General features: G+C 34.5%; 1 non-coding gene across 1 annotated transcript; it reads right to left on the bottom strand.

The window, feature by feature from the left end:
• Positions 1–3,089: 3,089 nt before the first annotated feature.
• On the bottom strand, positions 3,090–3,196 carry LOC111756986 (U6 spliceosomal RNA). Its single transcript, XR_002791373.1, has one exon. It is a non-coding gene; the product is annotated as a U6 spliceosomal RNA (small nuclear RNA).
• Positions 3,197–21,653: the final 18,457 nt, after the last annotated feature.

The raw sequence follows: 21,653 nt of genomic DNA, 5'->3' as shown, positions 1-21,653 counted from the left end.
ATAATACATGATCCTAGTTATTGATTCTGGGAAGTATTTCCCATGCAGTTTGATTCCTGTTCATTAATTCTCTACCTACCCCTATGTCTTCAAGATTTTTACCTAATTTGTCTTCCAATAGAGTTAGTGTTTCTTTTTTTATTCAGATGTTTGATCCATTTAGATTTTAGTTTAGTATATGGTGATAGGCATGGGTTTAGTTTTAGTTTTCGGCATGTGGAGAGCCAGTTTTTCCAGCACCATTTATTAAAGAGACTGTTGTTCTTCCAGTGAACATGTTTGGCCCCTTTATCCAAGATAAGGTGGTTAACAGTGTTGGCAGTTGTGTTTGTATCTTCTAATCTATTCCGTTGATCTTCAGATCTGTTTTTATTCCAGTACCACGTTGATTTTATTACAGTAGCTTTGTAGTATAACTTAAGTCAGAGATTGTGATGCCTCCTGCCTTTCCTTTGCTGCTTAGAATTGCCTTTGCTATTCTAGGTCTCTTCTCATTCCAGATGAATTTTAGGAGTATTTTCTCTAGATCTATGAGGCATGTTGATGGTATTTTCATTGGGATTGCATTGAATCTGTATAACAGTTTTGGGAGAATGGCCATTTTTATAATATTTATTTTTCCTATTCATGAACAAGGGATGTCTTCCCATTTTCTGAGATTCTCTTCAATTTCACCTTTCAGTGTATTATAATTTTCACTGTATAGATCTTTAACTTCTTTTGTGAGATTAATTCCTAAGTATTTCATTTTTTTTTTTTGGATGCTAGGGTGAAGGGTTTGGCTTCTCTTACTTCTCTCTAAGTGATTTTGTTGTTAGTGTATAGAAATGCTATTGACTTTTGAATATTGATTTTGTATCCAACTACATTGCTTAATTTATTTATTATATCTAGAAGTCTTTCAATGGAGTTTTGGGGGTCTTCTTTGTAGAGTATCATGTCATCCACAAATAATGAAAATGTAACTCCCTCTTTTCCTATCTTTACCCCTTTTATTTATCTCTCTTGTCTAATTGCTCTGGCTAGTATTTCCAGTACTATGCTGAATAGGAGTGGTAATAAGGGACAGTCTTGTCTTGTGCCTGATTTTAAGGTAAAGGCCTTTAGGTTTTGGCCATTTAATATGATGCTGGCTGTTGGTTTGTCATAGATGGCCTTTATCATATTGAAGTAAAGACCATCTCTTCCAATTTTCTGTAAGGTTCTTATCATGAATGAGTGTTGGACCTTATCAAAAGCCTTTTTTGCATCTATAGAAATGATCACATGTGATTCTTACTTTTGAATTTATTGATATGGCGGATTACATTTATTGATTTACATATGTTGAAGCATCCCTGCATGCCTGAATCCCACTTGGTATGAATCCCACTTGGTATGAATCCCACTTGGTCATAGTATATAATCTTCTTGATGATTTGCTGCATCCTGTTTGCCAATATTTTATTGAGGATTTTTGCATCTGTGTTCATTAGGGAGATTGGCCTGTAGTTCTCTTTTTTAGTTGGGTCTTTCTCAGGTTTTGGTACTAGAGTAATACTTGCTTCCAGGAATGACTTAGGAAGAATTGCTTCCTTTTTGATTTCATTGAAGAGTCTTTGTATTTCTTGTGGAATTTTGCAGTGAATCCGTCTGGGCCTGGGCTCTTCTTTGTAGGTAAAGACTTAATTACATTTTCAATTTCATTAATAGAAATTGGGCTATTCAGCAGTTTTACATCTTCTTGACCCAGCTTTGTAGTTCATCTGTTTCTAGGAATCTGTCCATTTCTTCTGTGTTATCAAACCTATTTCTACAGAGTCTGTAGTTATTTCACCTTTTTCATTCCTTATTGCATATTTGAGTTTCTTTCCTTTTTAAAATAAGGTTGGCTAGGGGCTTACCAATTTTATTTTTCCTTTCAAAGAACCAACTCTTTGATTCATTGATTCTTTAAAATTATTTTTTTTAGTCTCTATTGCATTAATTTTTGTTCTGATTTGTATAATTTCCTCCCTTCTTTTGGCTTTAGGCTTGACTTGCTCTTCTTTTTCTAGATTTTTCAGGTGTAGCATCAGGTTGTTTATTTGTATTCATTTTGTTTTCCTGATGTGGAAATGCAGTGCAATAAATTTTCCTCTAAGGACTGCTTTCATTGCATCCCACAGATTCTGGTAAGTTGTATTTATATTTTCATTTGCTTGTAGATATTGTTTACTTTCTTCTCTAATTTCCCCTGTGACCCACTGATTGCTCAAGAGTGTATTATTCAATTTCCATGTGTTTATGGGGTTTTTGCAGTTTATTTTTATCATTAATTTCTAGTTTCATGGCACTATGATCTGACAACACGCATGGGATAATTTCAATTCTTTTGCATTTATTTCAATAGGTTCTGTGAGTTTGTATATTGTCTATTTTAGAGAATGTCCTGTGTGATGCTGAGAAGAATGTATATTCTGATGTTGTTGGATGGAACACTCTGTATATATGTGTATCAAGTCCATTTGTTCACAGGTGTGATTCAGTTCTGTTATTTCTTTGCTGATTTTCTGTCTGGTTGATCTGTCCCTTGGTGTCAATGGTGTGTTAAGGTCTCCTGTTATAATTGTGTTATTGCTTATTTGATTTTTCATTTCTATTAATACTTGCTTTGTATAATTGGGTGCTCTGGAATTTGGTGCATATATATTTAAGATAGTTAACTCTTCCTTTTGAAGTTTTCCCCTAACCAGTATGTAATGACCTTCTTTATCTGTTAGGATCATTCTTGGTTTGAAATTCACATTGTCTGCAAACAGAGAGCTATCCCTGCTCTTTTGTTTTTTCTTTCTTTCTTTCTTTCTTTCTTTTTTTTTTCTTTTTTTTTTTTTTTGGTTCCTGTTGCATAAAGTATTGTTTTCCATCCTTTGACTTTCAGTCTGTGAGTTTCCTTTTGTGTTAAATGGGTTTCTTGCAGACAGCATATGGTTGAATATTGTTTCTTGGTCCATTCTGCCAATCTGTTTCATTTAATTGGTGAATTGAGACCATTTACATTAATGGTTATAACTGTTCTATATTGATTTATTGTTGACACGTTATCTTTCTGCTGTTGCATCTTTATCTTTAAAAATATGTAATACTTCGTGAATTTGAGTGTCATCCTTGCACAGGGGCCATGCTAATCTTCTCTGTATTGTTCCAATTTTAGTATATGTGCTGCCAAAGTGAACACATGTTCTGATGATTTACAGTTCTTATTTCCTAAGAGAGGAATCATTCTACCAGGGAACACAAAAAAGATTTCATGAAATTGGAAGTTGAGACTGCAATGTGGCCACTTTGTATTTTTCTTATAGCTAATCAACAAACAAAAAAGGAGTAGAGTATTGGTCTTCTTGATGGGACGATTGATTCTATCAAATGGAATTTTGGCCACTCTCTACTATAAAGTATGTATGCCATGTATTTTGTATTCCAGGTTGTTATAGGTTGTACTGCTTCTCTCAAAAGGATGTGCTGAAATTCTAACTTTTAATACTTGAATGTAGGGTCTTTGTTGAGGTAATCTAGTTAAGATGAGATCATATTCAATCAGAGTGGGCCTGATCCATTGTAACTGATACTGCTTTAACAGAAAAGACAGGGAAATAGAAAGAAAAGATGGCTATGTGACTACTGAGGCAGATGAGAGTTATGCTGCCACAAGCTAAGGAATGCTGAAAGTATCTAGCAACTGCTAGGAGTTGGGAGAGAGGCCTGGAATAGACTCTTTATCCTTTTAATAGGCTGTCAAGAAAAACCTGATAACATTTTTATTTCAGAAATCTGTCCTCCTAAAACGTGAAAATAACCTTTTATCATTTTAAGTTGTTTGTAGTAATTTGTATAGTAGCCCAACAAAAACGTAAAAATCAATTTATACAGGGATCCTAATAACTCAGACTCCTTCAGAGTCTGAAGGAGTTTGGTTACCCAAACAAGCAAATCCACAGAAGTTTAAACAATCAGAGCCAAAAGAATATAGAATTGATAGTGGAAAAGCAAAGACCACAATAGTAGCTACAGAAACAAGAATTATTTTATTTTGATATATATCTGTTCATATATCTATATATCTCTTCCTACTTATCTGCCTATAAATGTTTTCTTTCCTTCTTTATTTCTCTATCTGACATAATAGCAAATAGCTTTGTATCTCGTTATAGAATATCAACAGGAAGTATGATTTAGCTCTGAAAGGAATGAATATCAGACAAAGATGGATAAAGAAATTTTTTAGCAGGAAATAGGCATTTTTGCTGGGTATTATGATAAGGATCATTGTGCCTTCTTGAGTGAAAATATGAATTTTCCATTACCTTTTTTACAATACAGGTCTGGGTATGGAGATGTATCTGGATGACAAATAGGGGTAGATTGTGATAATTTTATACTTTGTCAAATTTCCTACAGTGGAGAATGACCTGTTGTTCAGAATTCCCACCTCTCTATGCTCCTGAGGTATCACTGGCTATAAGAGAAATTTATGCAAGATTGAGAAAACAGAACTGATGCTACAGCTAAGTTGTTTTACATTTTGAAAGTCAGGATAGGGTGCCAGGCAGCTTGTATGCACTGTTTGGATAAACCACTCACTTCATCTTGAGAAGGCAGCTTTGAGTCCATTATTTTCCCTACTAGCATTATCATCCTTCAGCTCCTCCAGATCCTGGGCCATAGGCATGTGTAATTTGCTGGTGGGAGTTGCCAACTTCTACAAGCCACCCACAGCATCAGAGGGGAAGATGGTATGAGACAGATGTGCATTCTACTTTATCCTCAGAGGTTCCAGTTCATCCTCAGAGGCTCAAGTTTATCTTTGTTTTTCTTCCCATCTGATGGTCTGGCTATCTTACAGTGGCTTCAGGCTTAACACTTGATATGGAGACAACAACCATATATAGACTATACCAGTTCTCACAACTGTGTAAGCTCTTAGTCCTTTGAGAAATCCCTTACTCTATTCACTTGCAGTGTGCTTAACCCATTTAGGAATGTTTGATACACATATTCAAGTATGTAATTTTAATAGTCTTAAAATTGAAATGATTTTGATTTCATGGTTTAGTTTTCCTTCAATGACAAAGTTATTTCATGATATCTACTATCATTTCAAAGCCTTTCCTTTAAACAAATGTTCAGAGCTTTTGTTTAAAGTTATAAATTTACAAGCCTAAACTCTTAAAAGAAAGTGTGCCCATATAAAGCATCATGAAATTACAAGTTCATCTGGAATGTCTGATTGTATCAGTTTGATTTCATCACTTTGTATTCCTTGGGCTTTGGTAGGAAAGAGGAGGCCATTCTACTGTGTTTTAGTAGAGGATTTAATGAAAGGACAGTTTATCTTGGTGTAGGCAAAACTCAGCAAGGAATGGGGAAACATGAACTACCCACAGAAGAAGCCATTATCTATCTTAAGCTTGAAAGGATGAGAGTTAGAATGTCACCAGAGTCCGCTAAGAACTAAACCCATGGGAGAGACCTCCAAAAAAAACTATTGATGCAGAGACATGCAATCACTGCCACAAAATGCCACCATGGGATAGGAAGATAGGGATAAAATATCCCACTCCCCAGTCACCTCCTGCCTCCTTGTCTTCAGCTGATGCTCTTCATTCCTGGGGAGCCTGGGTACTGCAGTTAGTATGGTGGGTCATATACTGGAAATGGAGGAAGGATAATCTGAAAAAAACAGTAGCATTAGGAGGGAAAAAATGTGTTTAGGGTGCCTTATGAGCAACTGACCTGTATTAATTCCTGCTGTGATATGTCAGTCAGAAGGAGAACATAGGAAGTTAAATGATATTTTAGCTGGAGCATTTCACTTGTTTTTTGGTTATTTGTTTGTTTGGTACTGGGAATCAAACTCATGATTGTGAGCTTGCCAAGCAGGTGCTTACATCACTGAGCTAAATCCCCAGCCCTGGAGCATTTAATTTGCAACATCAATAACTAGTTTCTATTGGGAGTATCCCCCAGCAGTTATTGAAAACACCATATTAACAAAACAATTCAACCATCATTTCTTTAAAGAAACTGAAATACAGAACAATTAAGTTGGTTATTAGAGAATTTAGGTTGCTTAGTTGAGGCTATTCTTACTTTATCATGATCTTTCTGGAATTGAGGCTTTACTTCCAAATATTTTCTAAGTACTTAACAATTGAATTAACTCTTGTGAAATACTTTATGCTATAACATAATACTCAATGAGACATTATACTAATCATTGTTCACTTCTTGTTATATGGTTTTGAAGTCCTGTAATGCTTTCATTCTTTTGATTGTTTTTATACTACTTTGTTACGTTTGATATTATTATGTGTGAAGATATGGACAACTATTTCAAAGAAAACAAGAGACATTATGGTAACCACTGTTGAGATCCTGTTGTCTTATGTTGAAGTCTTTGTGTTGCTTGCATTTTTCTGTTCTGATTTGCTTTGTTTTGTTTTCTTTAAAATAAAAAATTTAAAAACATAATACTCAGCCCATTTAAGGTAAAATATGCATGAAAGCACACATCAAGGGAAAAGATAACATTAAATGACTTCAAAATTTTTATTCTAATTTCCACCTGAGGTTCATTCGTGGCTCATGCTCTGGCTGAGTATCAGCTGTTGTAAGTCGTCAATCCTTCAGGTGGTTCTAATTATAAAGAACTGCGTCACATAGAATTCCAATGCCCAGGACATGCCTTTGTGATACTCAGAGGTCTTGACTCTTCTTTTCTCACTCTACTTTTATAAATGATAACTCAGAAAACTTCAGATACTAAAGAGTGAGGACAGCTCCTGTACTTCCTCTATATTCTCCTAAGAGTGTGGCCTACCACTAACAACTCCTGCCTGTTTCATTTGGATAATATATTAGCTAGTGAAGGCTTCTTGAGATTCCAGACATCTCTTTGCCTCCCATCTCTGTTATTTGCATATCTATCTTAAGATCTCTGTTCCTGGTGGTTTTTGTTGGGGAGGGGTTTGGTACCAAGGATGGAACGCACGACCTCACACTTACCAGGCAGGCGCTTTTGTCGCTGAACTAAATGCTTTGATTTTGTAACTTGAATAACTATTTCTAAGATGACAATATGTTATGTATCAACTAGTGATTTCTTAGTGTTAATTTTTTTAAATTATGTATTATTCTATCCTTTTAATTTTGTTTTTTCTTTCTTTAAATAAATAAATAACCTCTGTTTATTTTGCTTAGCAGATGATTCCCTTCTCGATCATGCTTATCACCCAGGTGCTCATCTACTCATTTTTTCATTTTTCATGAGCTTGAATACCTTTTAACTGGGCCAGTTCCTCTTAGACTCCTTCTAACATTGTTCCTTGGTTTCCTACCAATACTATTTATATATATCCCATGGGGAAACTATTAGTGGCTTCATGCAAGTGCCTTATCTCCTCAGCTAAGATATTCAAGGCCCCCATTAACCAGCCACATTTTATTTGTGCTAAGTATTCTCAACATCTGATTTTACCACTCAGGATAGGTTCCTTTTCTTAAAGACCTCTTGTCATTTAGAATGTCCTGTCTTCTCATCTAGACTGTCTTTTATCTCAAGGCCTTTGGATTTTAGATCTCAATAGGATCTTATTTGTATTGTACAATCCATCCCTTAATTTTCATACTGCTAAAATCTGAGTAATTCTTGACAATTGTTGAGTAAAAAATTACTTTGTGTGCTTACTGTGTGCTAGGTATCATTCTAAATGTTATAGAACTTCATATATATATATATTAACTAATTTATTTCAACCAATTTTATGGAGGTAGATTCTGTTATCAACATTTTATAGTTAAGGAAACTAAGTCATGGAGACATTAAATAAATGGCCCCAAATCATTAAGCCATAAAATACAGTGAGTTTCAACTTACTTGGAAATTTTCCTCTGGAATCCATGATGTAAACTGCCAAGTTATTTTGCATTCCTGCAGGAAGAGAGGACTGACTTTTTGTGACCCATATGTGCCAGACCAACTATTACATAGAACATAGTAATATTTGACTGTTATTTTTTCCAATTAGTTGTAACTATGAAGATAATGCAGATTTTTGCATTATATTAAACTACTCTGTTTTATGAGACATGTGATTGAAAACTGTTACAAATTCATATAAAACTATATTCTTGTTTGTTCCACCAGAAACTTTTACTGAGAAGAAGTATATTCAGGTATTATAAGCAGTTTGCCCTCCTGAAATAATTACCCCCACTTTTGGTAATTTGATAAATTGCCTATGATTCCCCCCGAACTTGCTTAATTTTGACATGTCAAACATAATTAATATGGTAAATCTTTCAGAATTACAGACTTATTAAAAACATCTGTTCATTTACTAAAACTGCACCACAGCCTGAGTTGTCTCTTAAAAACAAGGATCTTGTGCATCAGTGAATTTTTGCTCTTTTCTCAAGGACATACATGATGGTTTGAGCTGTAAGACACTACTCAGTTTCAACTCACAGATTTAAACAAATCGTCTTTGTCCTTCTTTCTTTCCTTAATACAAGAAATGTTGTAAATTTTGGGAAACTTTACCCTATCACAGTTGAAGGATACAAACTTCCCTTTCCATGCATTCAGCAGTGTATATTTCTGTTTTAGAATGTGTGTGTGTGTGTGTTTTGAGACAGTGTTCAGGCTGCCTTGAGCTCACTTTGTAGCCCAGGCTGGTCTCAAACTTGCAACAATTCTCCTGCCCCAGCCTCCCAAGTGCTGGGATTACAGGCGTGTACCACCACACCCAGCTACAGTTTTTGATCATAATACAAAGTTCTGTTTATTGTCAATCTATGCTGGATTCTACACAAAATATATGGTAATTTTAGTATTCCAACTGAAATCGTTAAGGGAAAAATAAGACTTGAGGAGATACAAACATTCTAATTTGGTTTACTACTCAACAACTACCCCAATCTACAAAATATGAAGATAGCTGAATGCGACCAATTGTATCACTGTGGACTCAAGGAAAGGGACTTTGTTTTAGTAGAAGAATTATCCTTGGCAGAGGCCTTAGTATATGTAAATAGTTTGTATTTTAACATGTGTCTCTTGAGTTCACATAATTCTTACTTTTGGGGAGTAATTTATTTAGCTTTAGAATTATAGTATTTGAAAACACTTTTATAAAATGATCCTTGATATCCTGAGATTTGAGTATTTTGTTATTATTTGTGCTATGAAATGGCCTATGAACAATACTACTCATTACTATGACTGATATTCCTCAACATATTTGTTATATACTTTTCCTGAGAGATCTGAGTAAAGAAAAACAACCCCAAGCTCCTCCCACCAGTCATAACCACCAAACATCTTATGATTGTTAATTATTTCTCCTAACAATGCTGAGGCTTAAAGAAACAATTCAATATTCAATTTCTTAATTTTAATCAGAGATGCACATGGTCTCAGTATTACTGTCCTCTTATGAATTACCAACTTATCAAAATGTCCCTTTGTGGCTAAGAGAAAGTTATTTATCCTACAACAAAACAAAATTGCTAGTCCTGCTAGGTCAGGGTTATCTAATCCTCTATCTCTCTTATTGAAGAAAATTTATGCCCTTTTCAAAGGATATAAACTGAATTCTGACTGAATATTGATGAATAAGATACTGTATGATTGTTGCAACAGACATTTGTTTTACTTTTACTTCTTTTGTTTCTAAACATGAGCATAAAAGTTGGTTATCAGTGAAGAATACTGTTGTAAGACTAAAGCCGTAGGACTGGGGATGTAACTCAGTGACAAAAGTACCTGCCTGGCTAGTACAAGGTCCTGAGTTCTATTCTCAGCACCAAAAAAAAAAAAAAAAAAAAAAAAAAAAAAAGACTAATGTAGATATTGCTCTTTGGTAAATCCAAAGTACTGTTTGCATCTTGATACTTTTTATGTGGTCTTGTGGTCTTAAAATCTAAGAGTCTAGAGGTTAGCAACATTATACATTGTATGCGCAACATTTATAAAATCAAGTGAATGATTCAAAGTAATTCTCCCAAAGCAACTTTTTCCAATAATAACTTATCCAATATTTCTCTTCTACATAATGTGAGCTCTACTCAATTTTACAATATGTTTACAGTATGTTTACAGTAAGTAGTTCCTCTACCATAGAGAAGACATGGTGATTCTACATTGCCATACCTTAAGCATCTGCCACATAGAGCCACAATTTGTTTTAATACCAGGGATCAAACTCATGACCTCACACTTATCAGGCAAGCACTTGAGCCACTGAGCTAAATCTCCAGCTTAGGACAATCTTGTGTCCACTATGTATCACATAAAATTTTGTTCACTTGTTAACCAGTAGATATGGTTTTCACAAATACAAGCAGCCAAGTGAGCCAGCAGTTAAGTAAAATGCTTGAGAAATTTAATAATTATTCACTTCAGCTGCAATAGAAGCTCTTCTACAAGTGTGCAAGTACTTGACTGCTTTCATATATAGTACAAAATATTGAGCTTAGTGGCCCACAAAGGCAGTTTAAATGTACTGTTACTAGTTAATTTCTTTTGATTCTATTTTGGATAATGCTGGTTAAAGCCAAAGAATAATCAACAACAGCTATCTCATATTTTTATTGCTCTTCAGTTTACCATTTTGCATAATTTATAGTATCTCATTTCATCAACATTTTAAAGATGACATTATAATTCTAAGTTGAGTAATTTGCTTAAGATCCTAAACCATATGTGGTGGAAACTGGATTGTTCTACTTCTGGAGCCTGACTCAAAGGCACATCTATGAAAGCACAATGCTTCTGACAGTACTTGCAGTACAAAGGCAAGCCAGCTCCGAGTGTTCCAGCTGGTCATGTCTAATCTTTTCTAGCACTGGAGATTTGTTTATTTTATGTATTCTAATTTAATTTAAGCTTAGTTTATTAGTGTATTACGTAGTACATATTGTTTACTGGAGTACATATTGTTTATTGGAGTTGGCACATGTGCATAACACATCACAATTTCCTTTCTTCATTTCCTATCCCTCTCTTTTCTCTCCTCTCCCTTTGGCTCTTGATACCCTATCCCTTTGAGAAAGATTTATCTCCCTACTTCTTAACTAATTTATTTTGCTTTTTATTTTTACTCTGAATTTCTGATGTAAGAGAAACCATGTGATACGTAAGCTTGTGTATCTGATTTACTTCACTTAACAAGGTTCAGGCTATTCCCACAAATGATTCAAGATTACCTTCCTTTATGGCAGAGTAGTATCCCATTGTGTATAAATACCACATATTCTTTCTTCACTCATCTGTTGATGGACTGGCTATACAGGCTGCTTCCAAGATTTAGCCATTATGAATTGTGCTGCTGTAAACATAGGTATGCATATATCACTATAATATAAAGTCTTTAACTCTTTCAGGAAGATAACTAGAAGGGGAATAGCTAGGTCAAATGAAATTTCTAGTTTCAGGTTTTTGAGGGATCTCCACACTCATTTCCAAAGTGGCTGTACTAGTTTACATTCCCACCAATATTGGAAAAGCTTTCCTTTTCCCTCACAGCTTCTCAAGCATTTGTTATTTGATTTTTTTGATGATGATCATTCTTTCTGAAATCTCAGTGTTGTTTTAATTTGCATTTCTCTAGTGCCCAGTGATGCTGAGCACTTCTTCATGTATTTTTGACCATGCGTCTTCTTCTTCTGTGAGGTATCTATTTCACTTGCCCATTTTTGCTTGGGTTTTTATTTTGGGAGGGTTTAATTTTTTGAGTTCTTTATAAATCCATATTGAGTTCTCTTTCTGAAGAATTGTTGGTAAAAATTTTCCCCCAATTTGTAGGTTCACTCTGTTGGTTGTTTCTTTTACTGTGAAGAAGCTTTTTAATTTTATATGATTTGACTTGTTAATTCTCAGAATTATTTCATGTGCAACTGGGCTTCTGTTTAGAAAGTTTTGCCCATGCCTATAACTCTAAGAGCTCTACCTATTTTGTCTTCCAACAGGTTGAGTGTTTCTGGTTGAATGTCTAGTTCTTTAACCTATTTTTGTTGTTGTTGTTTAGCATGTTGTGAGATATATAGGTCTAGATTCAATCACCTGCTTGTGGAGAGCAAGTTTTCCCAACTCCATTTATCAAAGAGGCTATCTTTCCTCTATTATGTGTTTTTGGCTGTTTTCTCAAAGATCCAATATTGAATGTACTTGGGTTTCTCTTCCACATCCTCTGTTTCGTTCCATTGATCTTCATGTCTGTTTTTGTGCCAGTATCATGCTGTTTTTAATCACAACATCTTTTGAATATAATTTTAGGTGAGGGATGGCAATGCCATATGCTTTGCTTCTATTATACAGGATTTCTTTTGCTGTTTGGGGTCACTTTTAGTCCCATAAGAATTTTAGGATTGTTTTCTCTAGTCCTGTGGAATGCTGTTGAAATTTTGATTGGAGTTTATTTCTTTCTTTTTTTTTTTTTTTGCTTAATGTTTTGAGTACTATGTTGACCATGTGTGGTGATAAATAATACCTTGTTCTGATCCTGATTTTAGAAGGGAAGCTTTCGGTTTTTCTCCATTTAATTTGATGTTGGCAGTAGGTTGGTCATAAATGGCTTCTTGAGATAAGGTCCTTCTTTCCCTACTTCCTTAAGTGTCTTTTTATCATGAAAGGATGTTGGATTTTGTCAAAGGCTTTTTCTGCATCTATTGAGATGATCAAGTGATTTTTGTCCTCATCTTTGTTTACATGATATATATGTTTATTGATGTGTGCTTGTTAAACCATATTTGGATCTTTGGGATAAAGTCTATATGGTCATGATATGTGATCTTTTTGATGATTCATTGCATTCTGTTTGCAAGTATGTTTTTAAGAATTTTTGCATCTGTATTCATTAAAAAGATTGGTCTATATTTCTGTTTTCTTGGTTGGATCTTTGGTTGGTTTTGGAATCAGGATATTGGTAGCTTCCAGGAATGGCTTTGGTAGTATTCCATCCGTTTCAATTTCATTAAAAAGCTTAAGGAGTATTGTTGGTAGTATTTCCCTAAATTTTTTGTAGAATTCATTAGTGAATTCATCCAGACTTGGGATTTTCTTAGTTCGATAGATTATTTATTACTGCTTCAATTTCATTGCCTGATATAGGATTATTTAGGAGCTTAAAATATTCTAGCGTCAACTTTAGTAATTCATATGTATCCAGGAATCTATCTATCTCTTCTGAATTCTCCAATTTATTGGTATACAGACTTACAAAGTAGTTGTTAATAATGTTTTTTGTTTCAGTCATGTCCATTTGATTTCGCCATTTTCATTTCTAATTGCATTGATTTTCTCTGCTTTTTTTTTTGTTATATTGGCTAAGGGTTTGTCTATTTTGCTTTTTTTTTTAGATCCAGCTCTTAGATTCATTAATTATTTGTGTTGCTTTTGGTCTCAAGTTCATTGATTTCTGCTCTGATCTGATCTTTATAATTTTCTTCCTTGTACTAGTTTTGGGCTTAAATTATTCTTGTTTTTCTAGAAACTTGAGGTGTGTTATTTGCTAGGGCTAGCTCTATTTTTCTGTGGCTATTCATAGCTATTAACTTTCCTTTTAGGACTGCTTTCATTATGTCACATAAGTTCCTGTATGTTGTTCTGCCATTATCTTTTAGTACTACAAACTGTCTTGTTTCTTATTTGATTTGTTCTGTTCAATTATGCATGTGTTATTTAGTTTCCATGCATTTACATAATTTCTGTGTTTTCTTTTGCCATTGATTTCTAATTTTATTGTACTATGGTCTGATAAAATGCATGTATAATTACAACTCTTTCAATTAAGCTTGATTTCTAGTATGGCTAGAATGTGGCTAGTATGTGATCTATTTTGGAGAAAGTTCTATGTGAAGATATAAAGAATGTGTATTGTATTATTGGGTGGAACACTGTAGATATTTGTTAAGTCCATTTGTTTGAAGGTTTTATTCAACTCTATTATTTCTTTGTTGATTTTTTTTTTTTTGCCTAGTTGTTCTGTCTGTTTTGATAGGAGGGTACTGAGGTTCTGTACTATAAATGTGTTCATTTTTATCTGATCTTTTAATATCAAGTAGTACTTGCTTTCTGAAGTTGGGTGCACTATTGTTTGGTGTATATATGTTAATAATTGTTATCTCTTTTGGTTGCGTTGTTCACTTAATCAATATGTAATGATCTTCTTGGAGGATCTAATCATAGAGATTTAAGGGTTTTTGTTCATCCAGGAGAATCACAAATAATGTTGACCAATGAAGATATAGGGTAGCACATTAGAATGATTTCCCATTGTAGGAATAAAATGGGAATAGCTAAAGGGATAGACAAAAGAAATAGAAGTATCCTGTATGAACCAATAATGATAATCCACAGTGCTATGAGTTGAAGAATTTGATGCAGCAAACTCTCCATATATAGAGAACCATGGCAAAGTTACTTTTGGAGAATAGTGAGTGGTGAAAAAAGGTTTATAAGTAGCTGAGGTAAGATAAGGATATTTAGAAGGCTACTTTAACAAGTAATTCTGTAGAACATGCTTTAGACATGTAATATACATGGCACAAGTAGAAAACAGATTCCCTTTTCAAACACATTAAGTCACTGAACCAGACTTCTTTAAATAAAACATTCTTCAATTCACCCTTTCCATGAGCCATCAAAAGGCATACATGTCCCAGGAGGAGAAACAAAAAACCATTTCATCCTTCCCATGAGCTAACTAGCACACAGGCTGGGAGACAAGAAACTCCCCCCCAACACACACACACACACTGGAAGCAATCAGCTGATTCAGAGGAACACAGACTGAGTTGTTAGCAACTGAGGTACAAAAGCAACTTAAAGCTTGTATTGTTTCACTGACGTTTCAGGCCTAGAGACAGAAGTCTGAGCATTTTTTTAGAAGATAAAAATACATATTATAGTAAATATGGGGGATTTCCTTCTGTCTTGTCTTTGAAATTCAATATTGTTCTCATTGTTTTATTTTGTTCCATTTATTGCATTGTTTTATTCAATGTTCTGTTTTGATTGATTTTATTTTGTATTGTTTTATTTAATTCTATTATGTCTGATGGTAAAGCAATCAATTTTGAAGATAACAAGATGCATTATGGTAGTCACTGTTGATTTCCAATTATCCTGTTTTGAAGTTCTGTATCATTTTACTGTTTTGTTTTGATTGGCTTTATTCTGTTTAAAATAAAATTAAATAACTAAATAAAACACTCTGAGAACATGTGGATCATTCCCAGCTCCGATGACAAATCTATTTGTATGTTATGTAACAATGCAGACAACATTTGAGTGTGTGCCACGTACTGAAGCAGGCTCTGAAACTGCATACTCCAACACGACATTGTTTTCTTCCTTCAAGGACCTCAAACTAGTTGAAGAGAGAAAAAAACAGCATCAGCATCCAACACTTGCATAATTCTTGCTACATGCCAGGTGCTGTTCTAAGCCCAGGACATTAACTATTCACCTTAATAACTCAATGAGGTAGGCATTTGTTTCCTCACGTACAAAGTAGGGTAATATGTTAATTTGAGAGAAGTTAAGTAACATGCCTGAAGATCACAGAGCCAGAAAGAGGTTGAACTAAGATTCAAAATGAGACAGACTAGCTATAGCATCTATGCTCTTTACCACTATACACAAAGCAGTGTGATAAATGCCATCAGAAATATGCAGAAGGCAGGTAGTTCAACCCACAGAAAGGAGTGTACTCTCATCAGATTAAAGGTTAAAAAATGTTTCTATACAATGTGCTCTGTAATTATGACTGTTAGTTTCAAATCTATATCAATAGGGAAAAATTCACATCTCTACAAGTCTTCCTATATATCCATATTAGATTTTAAGTTCTCACAAGTTATATCATTTAAAAAAATTACCCCTACTTACTTTTAAATTTCCTACATTGAAGATCATTTAAAAAACATTTTAAAACACATTTCCTAACTTTGTTGCTAAGTAGAAACACAAAACTTTATATTGATCTTTATGGAGTAAAAAAATTTTAAAAACTTATATATTTATATGTTTTACATAGCAAACCACAGTCAGTTGTTTCTTCCTTCCTAGTTTTATTGTTTACATTTTTTGGCTGATTTTGCTGTCTAGAACCTCTAGCACAATAAGGAATATGAGTCATGATACCTGTTATCCTTCTCTCTTTTTTAAAAGAGCAGAATGTATTTATTGAAAGAAAGAAAGCTTCTGTCTGAGAGAGAAACAGAAAGGGTCCTGAGTATGTTGCCCTATCCTTCTCTTTGGGATTGAAAACATGTTCTTTAAATTCCAAATGTTTCACAATTTAACATATTTGTTGTAAGGCTTTTGTAGCAGTCCTTCATCAGTCATAATAAGTTCCTTTTTATCTAGATTGCTAACCATCAATGATGTCACAGACTGAATGTGCCCTCCTAAAATTTATGTTAAAGCCTTAACCTCCCCTGCTTCAACCTGAGAATGTGATTTTATTTGGAGATGGGGCCTTTAAAGAGATAATTAAGTTAAAATAAAGCTGTTAGGGTGAGTCCTAATCCAATATGATTAGTGACCTTTTTAAGAAGAGGTTTGGACAGGCAGAGAGACACAGAGTAGGAGAATGGATGAAAGAACATGTTAAGACACAGTGACAAGTTGTCATATACAAGCAAGAAGAGAGACCTAGGAGAAACCAAACTTGCCAGGACCCCTTCCTGTGCAAAAATAAATTTCTGTTGTTTAATTCATTCAATCTGTGATATTTTGTTATTGTAGCATTAGGAAAATAATACCAGTTCAAATTGAGTATTTTCTAGTTTTTATATATATTGAGATGGCTTATTTGTCTTTTGTAACCAATGTGGAGAATTGATTGCTTTCCTAACATTATAAATATGGATATTCCCACAATCAGCTCATTTTAGTCACAAAACATTTTTCCACTTCTCTGAGCTGTTTTGCTATATTTATCTGTTTGTGAGTGAGAATGAGGCATAATGTCTTAATATCTTTTATTGGATTTGAATACTGAGGTCTATATGATCATTAGAGATGACAGGACCTGTGCACCCTTCTTTTTCATACTTTGGAGTAGTTTCAGGCTGGATATTTTTGCTCTTGAAATGTTTGGTAGAACTTGATAGTAAATCTTTCTGCCATGGTGCTTCTACAGGGAGGATTTTAAATAATTGCTTCATCAATGGCAATTGTACTCAGCTGCCACTCATTCATTATTCTAGCCCCTTGTGGGTACTGTAGTCTGCAGTTCTCAAATGTCAGTATATCTATTTACATCTTATCTATAAGTATATCTACAACTATGTGGGAATTGAGCCCAGGGTCTTGCATAATCTACGCAAGACTTTACCACTGAACTTTTAAAATTTTACTTTGAGACAGAGTGTCACCATGTTGCCCAGGCTGGCTTTGTACTTGTGATCATACTGACTCAACTTCCTGAGTAGCTGGGATTTCAAGCGTATGCCACCACACAACAATTTACTAGAATTTTGATAGTTTTTTCCTATTTTTGTTTGCATTTCTTGGAATGTCTAATTATACAGTAGACATCCACATTGCTATTTTAATTTTCTGTATTCAAATGATTCACATTTTTCTTTTCCAGTGATATTCCCAGCTTTCTTCCAGTTCTGCTAAATTTAATGTTTGCCTTTAAGTTTTATCCAGTAATCCCAGGTTCAATCTCCCTACAGCTTAACCTTAGTGTTACATTATATGGCAAAGGCACCTCGGCAGACAGGATTAACATCAAATATCTGGTTTTTTATTTTTTGGGGTTTTTTGGTACTGGGATTGAACTCAAGACCTTGTACTTGTCAGGCAGGCACTGTGCCGCTGAGCTTAGTTTCTGGCCCTAACTTCAAATATCTTGACAGAGGAAGATTGTGAACTATCTATGTGGGCATTAAATGCAATCACATATGTTGTTGTAAAAGCAAAGAAGGAAACTAGGCTGCCCAAAAGCATAAGATAGTGTGATCCAGAGGCAGAAAAGAGTGATTCATCCGGAAGTCACAGAATGCTGGCAGCCACTAGAAGCAGGAAGAGATAAGGAATGGCTTCTCTGGGGCCTCTAAAAGGAATTACCACTTGATACTTTTGATTTTAGATTGTAGGACCCAATCAGAACTTATAGCTTGCAGAACTGTGACAGAATAAATTTGTATTGTCATCATGTTTGTCACTGCAGAGATAAGAAATTAATACAATCAGCAATGTCACTAAGAGATTAAAATTATTCTATAGAGGGATTGAGAAGGATTTACAAAGGTTCTGCATATATAGGAATAGTAATAATTGTGAGATCCAGTTACCTTTTTCTGGCATAATTATTGATCACTGTATGTCATGATTCTTCATTTTAATTATTTTTATGTTGCTTGAATAGTCCAAGACACAACAAATACTTTTTGGCAGAAGTGCTATCTTTAAGAACAATTCCCTGATCTGCTAAGCAGAAGCATAGAATTCTAGATCCCAAAACGACTTTTAATTACATAGTGATTAGTTCGACTCTTTTTTCATTACTGAGTAAACAGAACCCCAGAAGGAACAGATATCCTACTGAAACTCAGCTGGTTAAGTAGTGGCAAGAGTTCATCAGGACTGCCAGGCCAATGAGCTTTAAAAAAATATGAGCTGTTAATATCTAGTCATAGGAAAGAAAACATTTAAGTTGATGTGGAGATATTTTATATTTAGAATTTAAGCATCAGCCATTATTGCTAAGGTTCCTTCTGAGTAGTAAGTAGGCCATCATATTAAGAACAAAATCTCTCATTTTCAGTTTTAGCCTCCAACCTCATTTTAACTATTTTGATTTATTAACCAAGTTCTAATAGCAGCTTCATATGAAGGAATATCACTATGGGGAGTTTCATCTTTTGAGATACAGTAGTATTTTTTTTGGGTTAAGGAAGCAAAGTCAAAGATCCAGGTAAACAAGAGGCGGTATTCAGGGACCACTTGGATAAAAAAGGAATACAGTTCAAGAGAGAATTCTAAAGTTCTAAGACTAAGCAATCAAAGCACCTGATGACCTCTGTAGAATTCAGTATCTGGATACTTACAGTGTTCCTGAAAAAGGAAAGTTTATGATTTAAGACACCATCTCTCAACTATTAAGAAATATACTCAAGTGAAGGATGAAGCAAATAATCACCACGCTGATAGTACAGAGAAGATTGTAGGCCAGTACTGTACTTTTAGTCATAACCTTTGTACCATAACTCTTACTTTTAGTACTGGTTTAGTTATGGGTACTTTTAGTGCCCATAACTCTTAAGTTATTTCTAGAAATGGAATTACTGGTATAAATAATAATATTATTATTTGTGTTTTTTTGAACTAGGATCTTGCTGTGTAGCCCAGGGTGGCCTCAAAATCTTCATGACCCTCCTGCCTCAGCCTTGTGAGTGTTGGGATTGTAGATGTATGCCACCATTCCTGGATTTCTAGAAATTATTCTTAATGAACCAAGTGAGACCAGATCTCATGCCTGACTTTCTGTTTAATCTCACCTGAACCTTGTATTCCACAATAATGAGGTGAAATAGGTTTTCTTTCATTACCATAAATATTTGTTGACCAACAGGGCCTACGGCAGGTAATCCCTCCAGCATGTCCATTCTATAATGTCTACAACTGTACATGGGCAAGCCACTCAGTGACAAGACTAGCCCAAGGAAATAATGATTTTTGCTTTTGAGAATTGTAGAACTGAGAAGATCTCACGACCAGGCAATTTGGATCAGATGTACATCATTTGGCCAGAAACTTCCACTTGTGAAAGGTACCCACCAGTCTCTTTGATCACCCATTTCCTACATAAGCAGCCTCTGAGTGAGCTTCTAGGAAAACATTCTTGCCATCTTTTTATCAAACAGCTTATCATCATGAAGCTCTTTTCTGCTATGTCCATGCCCTCAACTAATTTGCTTCCATTTTGTGGCAAGCAGGGCTGGAATTTTGTGCAGTAACATTAGGATAATGACTGTGGACAGTTTTACACACAACATGCACTGCAATATTTATCATAGAAGAATATTATTTAAATAGGATAGGGGCTTTGTTAATATGGTGCATTTGTATAATAGTTTTATATTAGCTATTTATGAAGCATTTCATATAGTTTGAGTACATCATACAAAATCAGTAAAGAGAGGATTTTTCTCTAAGTTGTTATACACCAAACACATGAACAATAAAAACAAAAGGGTAGATGGAAATAGCCCTTAGTGGTTTGTGTGTGTGTGTGATGGTAGAATTTGGAGACTAAATTGCAAAAATACACACACTTGTTTTTGTTTCCTACAAGTTACACTTTAACAAAAAAAATTTTTTCCCCTTGACATCTGGCTAACTAGCAATCTTCGTGGAACTGAGGAGTATAGACTATCCAAAAAATTTCTGTCTTTGCTTTTGGCAAACAGTGATGGCCTCTTTCCTTACAACTTCTATAGTAATTCAGTTCCCCAGGAGTTTACACCTGCTTTCTTCTGCATCTGAAAGAGTTATAATTTTTATTGAAAATAAGGGTAGGACTAAATTATTGAGAGACCTTATCTTACTAGATGGCATATTGAAAGACGGGTTAAGTAAATGCATTCTAACCGTTCTCTCTATATATATATTTTAGAAAGACACATTGAGGAGATTAAAGCTATTGCTACCAATCTTATCAGCCATGATTGCAGCTTCATGGAGTGTATTGTACATTATCTATTCAGAACAATACAATCAAGTTAGCTTCTTCCTCTTTAAAAGAATAATATATTAACATCCCAGAAGACTAACATCTACTTGGAAAAATGTGCTCTGTGTGGTTTCAGAGTTTTTCACAGCAAGGACTTTCCAAAATGCAAAACAATTTTTAGAAAATATATTATACTGAAATTGAAGTTTTCATGGATGCTAGACATAATGAAAGTGCAAATATTGTGGGATAAAGGAAGTACCGTGGTGCAGTCTTTGGAAACTTTTCCTCAGTAGTTTTTTTTAAAATCTCTGTTTTGGGCTCATTTGATGCTTCCTAGAGACAGCACAAGACATTATTTAGCCTACTTGCCCCCCCCCCCAGAATAGCTATTAAAGGAAAGGCAAAGTCAATTGCTCCTGGGTAATTTTCTTCTCTTGAATAAAAGATAGCAGACCTCTTAAGGGTATGACTTGGCAGTAGCAAAGATATCATTCATCACTAACTCAATGGGCCAAAAGGCATCTTTTTGCTTATTCCAGCCCCCTTCCTTCTTTGCAATGTGCTTATTCTTTACAGAGAAGGAAAACACAATAAAAATAGTTCTTTGAATGATTTTTGTTAGTTATCTGAAAGCCCTTCAATTTTTGTAATTAGTGTCACCCAATTATGTTGAAGACTATAGGTCTAGGAAAGGCCTTCATCTTCACAATCCAAGTCAAAATCTCTTCTGTGTCTACTTGTGTTTGAATTAATGGGATACCAAGAAATATAAAAAAATTGAATTTAATGACTAAAACAATTAAGACTTGTTAGCCCCTGAATTAGAAAAACCTACTGAAATATTTCCAGAAGTAAAATTTGTTAATCACAAATTCACCCTTATCTGATATTTGGATCACCAAAGTCAAGCCTGTACAATTCTGTATGTTCACAGTCCTT

The sequence above is a fragment of the Cavia porcellus genome, unplaced genomic scaffold (genome assembly GCF_034190915.1).
Source record: "Cavia porcellus strain 051 isolate PalLab524CR breed Dunkin Hartley unplaced genomic scaffold, mCavPor4.1 scaffold_11, whole genome shotgun sequence".
NCBI classification, from domain to species: Eukaryota; Metazoa; Chordata; class Mammalia; order Rodentia; family Caviidae; genus Cavia; species Cavia porcellus.
This window is presented reverse-complemented; position numbering and strand designations above follow the sequence as displayed.